Here is a 17,187-nt window from a genome sequence, read left to right as displayed (position 1 = left end):
TATCTATAATTAAAGTTGAAGCTCTAAGGTTACTTCAGCCATATGGCTGATTAACTTGTCAAGATACGTTACTTTGTACATGTACATACACATTCTGACCAAAATTGGTGATGATTGGCTGAGGGCTTCATAAGCCATTGATGGGGCAAGGCCAGTTATAGATAATTTCTATAATTAAAGCCATAAAGGTCTATAACTCTTGAGCAACTCCAGCAATATGGCTGTTTATCAAAATTGTCCGAAAATTTACACTACGACGAATTTCTAATTGGCCACATAGTTTTTATCATATTTTAGGAAAAGTATTCAGAGAAAAATACAAATAACCAAACAAAAGGTTAATACAATTTATTCCTTATACATAAAACATTCTTCATTGAAATATGATCACGGGAACAAACTTAACAGAGAGGGTTAACATTGACACCCTTAAAACTGCAAGATCAAATCACGTCGTATTTGATTTTGTTTTAATACTTTGTATTTCCACCTGCTGTGGCAATTACAGCGAGGCACCTTGTCCTCATTGATAGAATGTATCTGTGAATATACGGTTGTGGAACGGCTGCCCAAATCTGATGAATAACACGCGTGAGCACTCTTGAGATTTTGTTGCAGCGGCTGGGCACGCTCCTTGCGCTTCAAAAAGGTCCCACACGTGCTCGATCGGATTTAAATCCGGACTTTTTGCAGGCCATTGGAGTGTCCGCACGTTGTTTTCTACAAGCATAATTGTGTGCTTCTAGCCGCGTGAGATGGTGCGTTATCCTGTGCCAACATCATAACGCGATTGGCACGGATATATGAGGTAGAAGAACCGGCCGAATGACGTCATTTTGATACCTCATCGCGTTCATGTTTCCTTGAATGGGTACAATTGGAATTTTCAATCAGTTTCAACCCGTGGAATTGTTTACGACTGTTTTTACGTAAATAAGAATCACCTACAGTTTAATATAAACAAACATGTTTCTGTCAATATTTTGCACTTAATAATAAATAATAACACATATTGCAACTTTTATAACAACGCGTAATATACCTGTCTGATAAGGGTGCTGGCACGAATCATGCAGACGGCTTGCGCGCGTTCTGCAATGCTCATTCTCGCCATATATAATGTTTTTTCATAAAGACAATCCACGAAGAATCCATTCCCACCATATTCGACAACTCCCGTGCCGTGCACGAGAAACGTGAGCACATAGACTATTTTTGCACCTACCGTTCCGCATGAATGATTTTGTACATGCATACGTGTTATCTTTGAGTCAATCGATAGTTTGGTGTGTTCAATACAAAAATAACCAAACATTAGATTTATTCACTAAAACTGACGAATAGCATCATAATAAACATGGTTGCCAATTAGAAATTCGTCGAGGTGTATACCTATGCACACTTTGGACAAGGATTTCTGAAGTTAGTGTAAGGATAATACCGATCATAGGTAATTTCTATAATTAAAGATGCTTTCTTGTTCAAGATAGTTTGCCTATACGCATCCTGACTAAATTTTGTGATGATTGGACAAAGGCTTTTAGAGTTATTATCGGACAACGTACTGGTCGCCGCCAGCCCGTACACCGAAGGTGACACCATAAAAATAATGGATAGGCACATACATTCCAGATCGGCGCCGTAAAGAACCCCAAAATGCCAAAACTTGACAGATCTGCTTTGCTATATCACAGAAACTAAACTATCTTAACAATAGTTTTATATCTTAATGCATTAATATTGCTTTGAAAACTTATGACAAACTGAAGCACCTCTACGAACAGTCGGTCTTCTACAAGGAAAACAGTTCGACCAGTAAGTATCTTTATTTGGTTTAGTACCATTTACAACACTTCAAAATCATGGACTGAACACTATTTTCCCAAAGTCCCGATGTTTCCTGGAAGGTGGTCATACCTGAAATGATATTCACATATAATCATAATTGTACAATTCGGAATGACATGAAACATTGAATATACATGTAGTGTACTATTATTTAGCCAAAAGTTTGACAGCAGCTTTTTGTATTGCATTGGACCATCTCAATCCATATTTAAAAGACGTCGCAACAACTATTGTTCTTGTACTGTTCTATGCCGGACGTATATAACAGACTTCACTAGTATTATCGACTGTTAAAACATCTTTCTTTTGACCAAACGAGGCCAAATAAACAAGCGGGCCGGCATCGTACTGTACGTTCCCACTATACGTTTCCATATAAACTTTATATGAACTATTTTACCCGTATTTTCATTACTTTATTTTTTGAGACATGAAACTCACGTGTGTTTTGAACAGTATTCCCTTATTTCCACCATTTCCGGGTGGGAAAACGGAAGTGACGTCAGATTTCGCTTGTGCAACTCTTGGATCTCACACACCATGAATGGCGTCAGCAGCTGGCTCAGGGCAAAACCTGGACAGAGGAATAAGATATCTGAGCGTTATAGATCTTACCATACTATTCAACCACTAAACAAGTTAAAACACTTCTATCGAATTTAGGGGTGGGGCTAGCATGGCGTCCCTACACTAAAACGGAATATATGCATACATTTCACTAGAACCCCAAACCTCCATACCATGGTTTGAAACTAATTTACTGTGTGTCGATGGGAGGAGGCGCATATCCTTTGAAGATTTGTGGAAAGTTTATACATAAATTTCACAAAAACCCGAAAAACACACACCACGTTTGGAGCGAAGTTTCTTCGGTTACTGGGTAGTTTAAAACAATAGACGTGTTATACGGGATTCTCCCAATCCCTAACCTGAAGAATTTGCCATACCAAAAATCGTAAAAAAATCCGTCAACGTACAATTATTTGGACTAGGTTAGGGGGGTAAGGGGAGTATGTTTTACACTGTTTTACACTGTATTGGCAACTTGTGTCAAGAAAATAACAATTTATTTTATGATGTATATCAGAATGACCTTAAAAGTTAATAACCACTAAATAATTTCTTATACATTCTACAATCGTTTGACCAATTTGCACACTAAGAAACACACTGATGTTTAGTGTTTCGAGACCCCAAATACTTGTAAGACAATTATGCCCCACTTGCGTTAACAACGATATAAATAAAATTGCGTTTCATTAAAGAAAAATTATTGATTGCCCACTGTTTATTTAATACTGTGACAACTTCCGGTGTAGGAGTACAAACAATTCGGTGAAACGGCACACAAAAAGAGTAGATCAAGTAGATCCATAATGTTCAGCACTTTTTAAAAGTCACAAAGGCATTCAGCCTCAACACATGTATAGATGGAAAGACCCCAATGGTCTGAGATGGTATAGTCGTGCTTTGATCAACTATCATGGGTTAAAAACGGAGGGTGGGTGGGGGCGCATGTAACACTGTGTAGTCGTTTCCGAATTGGTGTAATTTTCCTTAACTGTGTTTTTGTTACAATATGTCTGGGGGCAATAACAAACTCCCAGACTTTGTTTATATTTTAAGAGTAAAGTAACTATCGTATACATGTAGTACATTTCTGTTCTATGTGTTACTTATTTATTTTAGAAAATCATAATTTAATAATTTTCTTACCGCACCCAAGGACGATAAGGGCAACAAGCAATACTCGAGCGGCCATCTTGTCCTGACTATGAACACTATCTGAATGATAGTAGCACACATGTTTGAGGACACCACATTCCGCACAACAAATTAAAGGGACATGGTCGCGTTTTAAAGGGACAGACAAATAGAGCTAGATATTCGTCAATAATTATTAATTGTGATATATATATATATATATAATGCTCTATTGTGCCGGAAAGGGTTATGGTAACGCTATTAAAATTTGAATTTGAATTATTTCCGACATGGATTGACAAAATTCAGTTCTAACGTGTAATTGGAGCTAAGATTGGAATAATCTGCCAGATGCTGTTCTGATTTATGTTGATAATACAACGTAAATAACGCAATTTCTAAAAAAAATGTCACCAATATAAAGTCTGTGAGTAAATCCCTTAAAAGACACTCGCTCGTGCTAAACACTTACGTAATAATTATTTTTCTCTCTGATACCGATATTGCAGTAAAATACGATTATTACAAAAACAACGCATTAACTAAATATAACAAAAAATCTTACATCTTCTACAGTTAAAATCCCTTTTTTGACATATATCGGCGAAAATAGAACATTTTCGTACTGTTTTGAGCTATTTTTAGACATTGTTTGAAATATCCACACCAGCGAACGTGCTACACGCAATATTAAACTCTCAAATGTTGATAAAAAGTAAAAATATACTTTGATATGGAAAAAATCTTCATCCGCCATCTTGATCGTTAAGTTTACGAGTGCCTCTAGCCGGTCGTAGGTTTACGATCAGAATTAAAGATAAAGCAGGTGCACGTTGCGTCCCTGAAACGGTGCCGATCGGTAATTTTGGTCGTACTACCAAAATTAGCTAACGATCGCCTTAACGACCGTCTCTGAAACCAAGTTTCCAAGTTTTATTTTCAAACAACTCAGTTCATGTAACATGACAGCATGAGCATGTGAAAAAGAAATACATAATAACAACGAGGCTGTTGTAAAGAGTTAACATTCCATATTCAAAGGTACAAAGCAAATAAAACGGGAGAGACATATGTTATACAATGCTTTATATGAATATGTCGAGAGTTATAGAGTATCGGATACATGCGTTGTTGTACAGTACAAATATATTAACATTTAGAACAGTTTTACTATTTCCTTCACAAATTTACACAACTTTTTGTATTTCGACATTTGAGTGTTACACATACACATTAGAGATTTAAATTTGATGACATTCGGATTGATATAGTATTTTTTATCAATAAATCGCTTTCTGCTATTGGTTAAAGCTTTGGTGAAACGCATCCCTGGTAGTGGTGGGGATCGATCATACCCATGCCTGTTCGGTCAAGAAAATTATTGGAAAACCAATACCTTAACCACTCGCCAACAGGGACTCATGCTAAGTTGATGGATATTTAAACCTTTATTAAGAACTTGGTAATGTCAATCAGCAAATCATGCTTCAGCCTTTTGTTGAATCGCGTTAGAAACGTTTTTCAAAATTGTGGACATTAAAGACAATATTTGAGCATATATCTACCTTTCTTGAAGGGTTCCAGCCGTCAGTATCTTAGTTTTAACACTCCTAATGTGTGCATTATTGGTATTTCAAGATTTAATGAGACCCCTAAGTAATTGTGATGAGTGTATTAGTGATGTCCTATCTCTGCGAGTCCCTGTTTATGGACGGCTATGACAGTAGATAAACGGATAACCTACTTTGCTAACATAGGTAATTTAAAACTGACTTAATATCACAATCGGTTTGTGTGTATTCTTGGGGGGGGGGTGAGAGCACCCGGCGCACCCCTTTAAATTGTCCAAGTAATCTTTTTTATATCAATATCGGAGAAAAAATATGAATAGATTAACTCAGATGCACCATTTAAAAATAAAATTTGCCAATATAACGAATCTACCCCTCCCCTACACGCACGGACGCACGCACGCACGCACACACGGACGGACGCACGCACGCACGCACGCCCTCTTTATCAATTCATTGTATGCTGCTCTGCATTTTCAATGCATCAGGGTTATACAATTATGCAGTTTAAAATAGTGCGAATTAAAAGACCACTTTATTTTAAATACGTTCATAAGATTGCAACGTGTATGTGAATTTGAAAGCAAGCCTAAGTATCTTAAAAGAATCTCGGCGAAGACCGAAGGGAATAGATAGTTATGGATAATTACGCGGAAAATGGAAATGTGTTTACCAGGTTCACTAAACGGCCTTGCCTTACTTTATTTACTACAAATAGTCCAATATCAGGTTTCATTTAATTAACTTGACACACGCAATTCACTTACGAGATGAAAGCAATGCTCATTATAGACATTTATCCTTGTACATATCGGTGTATCAGTTACCGTTATGAAACTAGCTAATATTATTACAAAATCACCAAAATATATCACCTATTCGTGGGTAATCGCAGGCATTTGACGGTTACAATTTGGGGCCACTCAAATGTTGTTTTTTTTATTCGATATCTACTGTGAAATCATTAATGTTCGTGGGGCATTAATGTTCGTGGTTTTCGTGGGTTGGGTGATCCACGAATTCAAGATCCCACGAAATATAAACCCTTTATTCACTTTTTTCAATTGCCTTGTTACGTACATAGTCTAGTATATTATTTACAGAGGTCGCAGTATACAGTGTTAAAACCTGTCTCACTGTATAACTTACGATCATTATTCTGTTAATATATTATAACTGCCTTTAACAAATAATGAACCAAATCAATTAAATGTGTTTTATGCAGCAAATGACAGTTATAAGCACGTGTTTAAACGTGTGCTGTTAATGAAAATCTCCAAGTTTACAAGATGTGCCAATCGGAACTCCTCGGCTAGTATCAAGATATGGCCTCGGATATAATACGGGTCGTAAGAAAATAGTCCATCATGGCCGACCAAGAAGATGTTCAAACAACCAAGAGATATGTTAGTCCAAAGACAGAATGAGGAGCGAACTTTTACCACTTATTTGTGTGTAAGTGTTATTTTTATACTTATTGTATTTTAATAAAATATATAAATAGTTTTAAAAGAGCCCTAATGAGAAACTAATTGGAAATGTCATTAATTCTTAGTGGGTGGGGTAAAGTCTTCTTTCATTTGACAGATTATAATATAGTAAATAACAATTTTGAAGCTCCAGTGATCAGTGGCAAAAATTAAGAAAACAAATAATCTATTTGTAATAACAAATAAGTCTGAATCTTACTTTACTTAGATCGATAATAGGTTAGACTTTCTTTCTCAGTGTATTTATCTCATACATTTCATATCATTAACTTTAATTTTTATAATTTTAAATTTACATTCTTTTAACCAAGGATGTATGGTTTATATATCCGTGAGTGTTGGTATCGAACAATTTAATGTAATGGCACAATTGAATGCCTCGGCCCTGTTCACTAATATAGTTCTCTAAATAAATTAGATCTTCATTCTATCGGTTTAACAAAATGAGTTTGAACGCATAAACCAGCACACATTTCTTTCAAGACTAAATTCTTTGATATCCACCAGTGGTGGTGATGCAGAAACATTGAAAATTGCTGACATTTTTACTGTGCCAATGAAATGCAGACATTTAGATTTTAATCTTATTGTCATTTTCAGAGAAGAGTATGGTACCAGGGGTGCAGCTGACTCTGATTCCCGGCTTCTTCTAATGAAAAAAGTCAGATGAGGTAATGGTTGTACTATTTTCGAAATTCGGACAATTATTTAACAGTCAAGTATCCTATTGGTTTAAGCCCAAAAGTACCTGCATGTTTGTACAATTAACCAACAAGGATGGACAGTATTAAAGCGACAGTCCGCAAATCGGGCAAATTAGCCATGAAAAAAAAATAAAATTCATCTATGTGTTGATAAGCATTCCTGACTGACGAATCCAAAAAAAATTTGGTTCAAATCGACCTAGAAATTAGTTTTTCGTGTCATTTTCAATATCTCTTCTTAACTATCGGCCCCCGAGAGTTAACGGTTATATAAATAGAAAAAAACAGTGGGATTCCAAAGTTCTTGCGCATGCGCAGGGCGATACTATTTCCCGGTCTCTCCTCGTAAAATCCGGTCTCATCCGGTCTCATAATTCCCGGTTCATAACTTATGGCCCCAGGCAACGGATTGTGTTGCTGATGTTTATAACACGATTTTGACAATCTTATTTGTTTTTATATGTAACAAAATGGTATAAAATATATAAACATTATGTCTTAATTTATGCAATTTGTTATAGGTATACACTATTTATGCAATTCGTGTTAAAGGTGTAGAGAAAGATGCGATGCAGTACAAATGCTCATGTTTTTTGCATAAAAGATTGAGGACGGCTAGAGTATGAAGTAACTTAGAATTGCACCTTTTAAATTATGTTATGTTATGTTATGTTATTGTTCTTCCTTTTATGTTTCCCCCCCCCCCCCCCATGACATAAATTTTTTTAAGCATAAATGATTACAATTGAAAAATTCCATGTTTGCATATCCGACTCATATCTGATTTACATGTAGTCAAGCATTGTTATTTTTTGTATTACTATTATCAATAGTATACTTATAACTGAATTTAATATGAAAAAAACACACACTCAATGTGTTTGTTATTCATGACAATAATTTCAGTACATGTGCATATTTCATGTTTTTATCTTTGCCTAAATTTATTTTATGTTTTATTGATATAAAATTTGAAATAAATAGTGACATAATTATCATCAAATATCTAATGTTTTAATCAACTGTAATCTTTTGTAATCCTATTACCCCCCGCGGTCATTAACACCTTTTTGATCACGCCCGATAGCTACTATAAAACAGAGACCGGAGGAGACCGGGACCGGGAAATAGTATCGCCCCCAAGAGTAGTCGGAAAAACCGTAGACCTACTTTCTCTTTTGCCGTCTAAAAATAGCAACTTTCGGCAATTTTCAATTTGTTAAATCTAAGTTATTAAAGTGATTTTTTAAAAAATAATTGCGGTTCAGTCGGTCTGAAACAATGTGGAACTTATTAAAAACTTTTGAAATACGGTTACTTTTGCGGACTGTCGCTTTAAAATATCAACATTGTAGATGAATTTAAACATGAATTTCATTTCATATTTTTAGCTCGTCTGTTTTTCGAAGAAAAAAAGTCGAGTTATTGTGATAGCCTTGGCGTCGTCGGCGTCGTCTGCGTCTGCGTCTGCGTCGTCGTCCAAAAACTTTAACCTTACCTCATAACTCAAAAACCGTTCAACATGCCCCTTTTTAGACTTTAAAAAACAGACGAGCGTTGGCACCCACTCCGCGGTGCTCTTGTTTAATTTACCAGTAGTCCAGAGCTAAAAGCTGCTCTCTCACAGATTGACAGTTCTTCTTGGTCGTTCTTCAAAAGCCCAAAGGAGTAATTAAATTAAATTTACACATATTATTAATTAAATGGCTTAAAGCAATAGCAAAAAAATATTTTCCAAACAATTAAAATATGTTCTATTATGTGTGACCTTATATGACTAGTTGGAGGATTTTTTACCAAATTTTCAAACTTGTATATGAAAGACTGTGATCTGATATTATGTCAGCAGTCTAATATCACTGGTTTCCATACATTTGCACAATAATTGCCAATTGGCTCGTTTAAAGATAAAAATAAAAAAGGTGTCAGAACAGTAAAACCATGAGGATGCAGCTTTAAATTGGTGTTGCACTTAATGTTTTGTGAATACTTTTCTGTTGTTGTACAGGCTTTTAAAATAATTGATCTGAAAATATAATTTCTATTATTGTTGTATTTTCTGTTTTCTATTTCAGGCGCTGGAATCCGAATGTAATCAAAAATGCCATTGAATGAGGATTGACCTGCAATGCATGGAAATCATCTAACACAACTGCAACGCCTACCTTGGAAAAATGAGTGCAAGATGGAAACAAAGTGTTCAGTGGAACATCTTGTCATCTCAAATATTTGATGACTTACATACTGATGTGAAGTTGAAGATAAAAGTCATCTGTTGGTCCGTGATTATTAAATAAATCCGAACATATATTTTAAAAGGGTAATATGGTAAAGGATTTATCTACGCTTAAAGTGGTTTTCCTATATTATGGAGGGGAGATAACTACAAAAACAGAAACAGATGGCATCGGCAGACCAAATAAAGGAGAACTATTTTGTTCAGTTCAATTTTTAAGACTTCAGAAAATCCGTTAATAGGGCACATCCTTGTAAATGCCATATTGTAAACTGGGCTCTTTAAATTAAAATGTGAAAAGGTGAAAGTGGTCTAGAGGATAAGCCTCAAATTCAAGATACTTTCTCTTGACCTCAGGAAAAGGATGTCCATTCTTGTTTCTACTTAGGCAACAGACTTAAGAGTGATTTTGTAAGCTTCCAGCTTGCATAGCAATCTGATAAGGCATAAAATAAGATACTAGCTGACTTGCAAACAGTTTTTCCATTTGTGTTGATTTATTTTTCAGTCTGTTGGAATGTTTATTAGAAGTGATGCGCATTGCTTACTGCAACCAATATTTATTTTCTTTATTAAGTTAAATTTAACGAACACATAACATGACTTGTGATTTTACAGATGCATGTTTATTTCGTTGATTGTATGAGTTTATTTTCTCAAATGATGTAATAAAAGTTATTCTAAATGACTGTCCTTTTTTGTTTGAAGAAAATGTGTTGAGGTTTTGGCATAGCATAGTGTCATCATCATCATCATCATCATCATCATCATCATTGTTGTGTACAAATAAAACATTTAAAACAATGTAATAAAAACCAAACTGTCAAGCCAAGTACTCAAAGAGGCACAAGGATATTGCTAAAGAGACCGGTAATACATTTAGACAAATAAAATGCAAAGAAAGATCTATAATTCTGACACATGGTAATGCTTTAAATAGTCCTCTCATTGTGTGTTTATGGTTAAAGTGGAGACATACAGTATTTTTTATAATGAAGACTTAAATTTGTATGGCAACTTAAAGCCATATATGGGGATTAAACGCCAGAAATATTGTGAAGTCTCCCAAAAGACTCAATGCACTTAAAAGGGCTTGGCACAGAAATGAAAGTAAAGATTTGAGCAAAACCTAATTTATCATTAATTTTACATTGGATTGCATACAGATGGCTCTGTTATTACTGGACTAATATTAAAAATAAAATTAAGAGACGTGTTGATCCAAACTGTAATTATTCTTGTTTGCATTTTATGGAGTTATAAAAGAGTCATTTGGTGAAGAGTGATCTAAAGGCTAATTATTCAAAATAGATTAAGTATTATTGAAAAAAGTCTGGTATACATTGCTGAAAAGCTTAGTAACCTGGCTAAATATTTGTTTAAGGCTTTTATTTACAAAAAATTAAATCAGCTGAGTATCTTATCAGTTACTCTTTTGGTGTTGTTGTTTTTAATAAAAAATGACAATTTACTCAATTGAGAATAATAATTATAGATTAAGACAAATATAATGTGTAAGGAAACTTCTAATGAGTGGGTTTTATCCACAGCTTAGGAGGTAAAGTGAAGCATGATCTACCTTGAACAAATACAATTTTAAGACAAGTTCTGTCAACTTAGTGCACCAGTCAATTGTAACCCCCCCCCCCCCACCCCAGGTCCGGGGGAATACTGGGGTTAATTGGGGAAATGGGCCGTGTTTTTACCTATCAGGTGGCCCTGCAGTGCTGGGTGAATGCGGTGGTTTTATCTTCGCTTAAAATATAGAGGGGAATGGACCTTGCCTAGAGTCCCTGGGGTGTGGGGGCATTTGGCAGGGATTTTGCCATTGGATCGTCCGCGCAGGGTGGGGATTTTAGCCGGGGTTGGCTGTACTGAAAGTCAAAGTCCCCACTATTCCCCAGACCTGGGGGGGGGGCGTGGTTACAATTGTCTGGTGCATATCCACATGAACGTTGTACTGGTACTCTAACAATTGAGCTTACTGCGTGGATAGTCACCGCCCCATCCCAACCCCACAGAACTGTTTACACAAAAAAAATCTGCAGCCCAAACCCAACAATGCTGAAGTAAAGGCATGCATAGATTTCAGCTGGTAAAGCTGACTGGGTGCCAAGCTCACACCCATCCTACCACACAAAACTCTGCACAAGGCAAATTAATGATTTTACAGAATAGTAATGTTGTTTTAATGGCAAGGCATGGTGTGAAAAATAACACGGCAAAGTATGACTTAAAACTTACATTTCATAGGGTATTCCTATAACTGTTGAGAAAATGTTGACATTTAGTCCATGCATGCATTTAATCCGATGTAATGATTCATGCATGCCATGAACCGTATGATCATTTCAATGACTGTCAAGTACATTTTCTGTGTGCTCACGATTTTTCTAGAGGAAATAGAGTGCTTCAACTATAAGGAAACATCTAAATATTTTTAAAACGAACATTCTTTGAGGTTACAATAAATATTTTCTCTTAAACAAGCACATTTAATTTAACACAATCCATTTCCTTGTTGTTACAATGGGCCTTCTTTACGCGGATTGAAAACGGTGTTAATCGCCGGCAGCCGCATCGCACTTTCGTATATCCTTACTACTATTTACGAGGTCTATCTCGAAGCTTGCCGGAGATGGCCGAGTTGTTACGATTGAAGATGTGCGTGATGAGTGTCCATACTCGATTTTTTTATTTAATGAAATAATTAATCGATTATTAGTATATTGAAGGTTACTAAGCACCGAAGTATTGCCTGTCAATAGGATTGTAATACAGTCAAATCACGTTTGTCGCGATTATAGCCGTTCAACGCTTTAGGTATGCATGTGCCTATTAAAGCTGCACTCTCACAGATTGAACCTTATGACCTTTTGATATAATGCACCAATCAATTGAAACCACGCCCCCCCCCAGGTCCGTGGAACAGCGGGGACTTTGACTTCCGGTCCAGCCCAACCCGGGTAAAATCCCCGCCAAATACCCCTGCACCACAGGGACCCTAGGTTAGGTCCATTCCCCGCTATTTTTGGCGCGAAGACAAAACCTACGCATTCACACGGCACTACGGGGCCACCTGGAAGATAATCACACGGCCCATTTCCCCGGCTATCCCCGGTAAACCCCCGGTCCAGGGGGTGGGGGTACAATTGACTGGTGCATAAGACTGCTGATGACAAAAAATCAGATCGCAGATTTTCATATTTACTAGTAAGTTAAAAAATTGATGTTTTATGCATTAAACCGTTAGTAACGTTTTTAGCCATAAAACATTTATTTTCGAATGGAAATATGAAACTCTGCGATCTGATTAAGAAGCCTTTACGGGGATTTGCCCCACATCATTGAATGACTGACCTTGACGCTTTTCCGTGTAGTTTGACGGGGGAATTTAGAAGCCACAAGAGGGATTTGCCCCGCATCATTGAATGACTGACCTTAACGCTTCCCCGTGTAGTTTAACGGGGAATTTAGAAGCATAAGGGGGATTAACCCAACACCATTGAATGACTGACCTTGACGCTTTCCCGTGTAGTTTGACGGGGGAATTTAGAAGCCACAAGGGGGATTTGCCCCGCATCATTGAATGACTGACCTTAACGCTTTCCCGTGTAGCTTAACGGGGAATTTAGAAGCATAAGGGGGATTAACCCAACATCATTAAATGACTGACCTTGACGCTTTCCCGTGTAGATTGACGGGGGAATTTAGAAGCATAAGCGGGATTTGCCCCGCATCATTAAATGACTGACCTTAACGCTTTCCCGTGTAGCTTAACGGGGAATTTAGAAGCATAAGGGGGATTAACCCAACATCATTAAATGACTGACCATGACGCTTTCCCGTGTAGATTGACGGGGGAATTTAGAAGACACAAGCGGGATTTGCCCCGCATCATTAAATGACTGACCTTAACGCTTTCCCGTGTAGCTTAACGGGGAATTTAGAAGCATAAGGGGGATTAACCCAACATCATTAAATGACTGGCCTTGATGCTTTCCCGTGTAGTTTGACGGGGGAATTTAGAAGCATAAGGGGGATTTGTCCCACATTATTGAATGACTAACCTTCACGCTTTCCCCGTGTAGTTTAACGGGGGGATTTAGAAGCATAAGGGGGATTAACCCAACTTCATTTAATGTCTGACCTTGACGCTTCCCCGTGTAGATTGACGGGGGAATTTAGAAGCCACAAGGGGGATTTGCCCCACATCATTGAATGACTGGCCTTCACGCTTTTCCGTGTAGTTTGACGGGGGAATTTAGACGCCTAAAGTGGGATTTACCCCCTTATCATTGAACAAAGCCAGATATAATAATTTAAGTCTTCAAAAGGTGGATGTGTTACAAAATATAAACCTAAATATTACGCAATCGATAGAAGAGAAGAAAAAATGGGTAGGCCCCGGTCAAATGGGAGCCGACTGGGCTCTATGCTTGTCATCAGATGTCGACTTAATGTTAGGGAAGTGCACTCCTTCCGTTGTCATAACGAATTGCACGTGTTTTCTACAGGATACTGTTTTTTTGTTTTGTTTTTCCATTTTACGTTGCGTAAACTTGCTACAAACTGCTAAGCTTGATAATTTATATGATAATTACTAGCTTATCTACCATTTGGGTGCACCACCTTTTTGGAACATGGGAAAATCCACTGGCACCGGATTTTCAAACTCAAAACATTTTTTTTTAAAAATCAAAAACAATCTTATAATTCCTCACTTAAAATTATAATACCGAATATGTGAAAAAATATTGAAAAATAATTATTTTTTTAAATATGCACTTTGTACTGTATATATACATAGATAGAAGCGGTTCAGAGGAGGGCAGCGCGTTGGGCGATGTCTGACTTTGGCCGCACTTCCAGTGTCACTGTCATGCTACACACCCTAAAATGGCGCCGCCTAGATCTCCGGCGCATTGATTCCAGATTGTCCCTCATGTACAAAATTACTAACCAGTTGGTGGCAATCCCCATTCAATATTTCCTTATCCCTTTTACTAGACAATCCCGCCATTACCATCCCTTATCATAAAGGTTAATCTCTGCCACAACTTACTACTACAAGTACTCCTTCTTCCCCAAGTCCATAGTACTATGGAATAATCTCCCCCCAGATATACCCCTTCTTCAAACCCTCGAACAGTTCAATGTTGCTGTTAGCACCATTGAACACAGTTCACCATAACCTGTTCTTCACTCCTGTTTTTAACCTTTTAAACTACTAACAAATGATTCCCTTCCCTTTATATTTGTATTTTGGCCTGAACTCTTTTAACTTCAACTAACAATCTTTGTGGCTTGACGCGCACAAAAATATCTACGTCCATGTAAAGGGTTCGACAGTACAGGAAGATAAATAGAGATTATACCCGTCTTAGTGGAAGCTTTCCCCGTATTTAAACATTGCTATTCACCTTATAATACCCGACTTAGTGGAAGCTTTCCCCGTCCTTAAACATCCGAATTCACCTTATAATACCGGACTTAGTGGAAGCTTTCCCCGTCTTTAAACATTACTATTTACCTTATAACACCCGACTTAGTGGAAGCTTTCCACGTCCTTGCACATCGCAATTCACCTTATAACACCCGACTTAGTGGAAGCTTTCCACGTCCTTAAACATCGCTATTCACCTTATAATACCCGACTTAGTGGAAGCTTTCCCCGTCTTTAAACATCGCTATTCACCTTATAATACCCGACTTAGTGGAAGCTTTCCCCGTCCTTAAACATCGCAATTCACCTTATAATACCCGACTTAGTGGAAGCTTTCCCCTTTCTTAAACATCGCTATTCACCTTATAATACCCGACTTAGTGGAAGCTTTCCCCGTCCTTAATCATCGCTATTCACCTTATAATATCCGACTTAGTGAAAGCATTCCCCGTCCTTAAACATCACTCTTCACCTTATAATACCCGACTTAGTGGAAGCTTTTCACGTCCTTGCACATCGCTTAGAGAAAGCTTTCCACGTCCTTAAACATCGCTATTCACCTTATATTACCCGACTAAGTGGAAGCTTTCCCCGTCCTTAAACATTGCTATTCACCTTATTATACCCGACTTAGTGGAAGCTTTCCCCTTTCTTAAACATCGCTATTCACCTTATAATACCCGCCTTAGTGGAAGCTTTCCCTGTCCTTAAACATTGCTATTTACTTTTTAATACCCGTCTTTATGGAAGCTTTCCCCTTTCTTAAACATTGCAATTTACCGTATTTATTTATTGATGATCTACGTTTAAAGCGCGTAGTCGGCATCCAGGATGAATAAGTGCGGATATGTGTTGAGATTGTATTGAAGACATGATGTGAAGAGTAAGAAAACACCAATATACACACTGAGATACGCGGTCAATGTATGTGCGACAATCGCCCATGTCTTTGTTATATTATGTGTTTTCTTAACAGTTAAAGGTCTGCTTATTGTTGGTCTATCATGGAAAGTTATTTGTGTCAACAATACAGCATTGGTACGATATACACTGACGTAAATAAGTTTCACAAGTTTTTAAAACTGTCATATAAAACATCCACATATTTTTTATCTACGCAAAGCAAGGTTCGTATGTTATTGTACCACATGCAGCTATCGTGTTACCATCGTGTTCAAAACATACGGCGAAAACTTAGTAAACAAACGATTCAATACAAGCCTGAAAATAATCTGAATAGACAGTAATAATTACAATGCACACAGGTGGCCGAAACAAGAAGGCTTAGTTTTATGGGACTTAAATTCAACAATTTTTAACAAATCGGTTCAGTTGTAAAGAAACGTTCACGAGCGAACTGGACTGGCCCTTGGTAGGGTATGTAAGCTTATTTATACTCGCACAAAAAAGCTTATTTATACTCGCACAAAAAAGGTCCATTCAAGACGAGTTCTTCGATATAATTGTCAGTAATTTAGGTTTTTGGAGCATGGTGCACAGACAAAATGTAACCCTGGTTAGAGCTACCCTGGTTCTTTAACGTGCACCAGAGTATAGCACTGTCACACGGGACCCCATAAAACGTCCATCCCGAAAGACGACTAGTATTTTTCTTGGAGGTGATGCGGGGAATCGAACCTGCGACACCTGAATTGACAGTCAATTGTGCCGCATAACCACTGACTCTGGTCGACGCCTGTCTAAACAGGATTGTGATGAAGAATTTGGACCAAAAAGATTTATATTTCAAACGCAGTGTTTGAATACACAGGAAAAACGATTAGTTTATAGATTAAATGAAGAGGCGTTAATTGGTTGTGTCTTAAAAGCATAATGAATTATACAGTCATGTATCGAAAGATACCCTGTTGCAAACCCCTTTGACCATAAGAGACGGTTGCCCCGCTAGGAATTCCTCTGGTCAAAATGGTTACCCCGTTGCGAACCCCTCTGGCCAAAACGGTTACCCCGTTGCGCACCCCCCTGGCAAAAAAGGTTATCCCGTTGCGAACCCCTCTGGCCAAAACGGTTACCCCGTTGCGAACCCTTCTGGCCAAAACGGTTACCCCGTTACGCACCCCTCTGGCCAAAAAGGTTACCCCGTTGTGAATCCCTCTAGCCAAACGGAATACCGAACATAAATAATTATAATTGTAATTAAAACATGAATACATGAAGTTATTTTATA

At 37.4% G+C, this 17,187-nt stretch overlaps 2 long non-coding RNA genes across 2 annotated transcripts; one reads left to right on the top strand and one right to left on the bottom strand.

The window, feature by feature from the left end:
• Positions 1–1,807: 1,807 nt before the first annotated feature.
• On the bottom strand, positions 1,808–3,633 carry LOC128240156 (uncharacterized). Its single transcript, XR_008262060.1, has 3 exons — positions 3,565–3,633; positions 2,290–2,422; positions 1,808–1,917 (listed from the first exon to the last, which is right to left on the bottom strand). It is a non-coding gene; the product is annotated as an uncharacterized LOC128240156 (long non-coding RNA).
• A 2,533-nt stretch (positions 3,634–6,166) lies between these two features.
• On the top strand, positions 6,167–10,220 carry LOC128241698 (uncharacterized). The gene is made up of 3 exons (XR_008262447.1): positions 6,167–6,578; positions 7,214–7,284; positions 9,393–10,220. It is a non-coding gene; the product is annotated as an uncharacterized LOC128241698 (long non-coding RNA).
• The last annotated feature ends 6,967 nt before the right edge of the window (positions 10,221–17,187 follow it).

The sequence above is a fragment of the Mya arenaria genome, chromosome 7 (genome assembly GCF_026914265.1).
Source record: "Mya arenaria isolate MELC-2E11 chromosome 7, ASM2691426v1".
In the NCBI taxonomy this organism is placed as follows: Eukaryota; Metazoa; Mollusca; class Bivalvia; order Myida; family Myidae; genus Mya; species Mya arenaria.
This window is presented reverse-complemented; position numbering and strand designations above follow the sequence as displayed.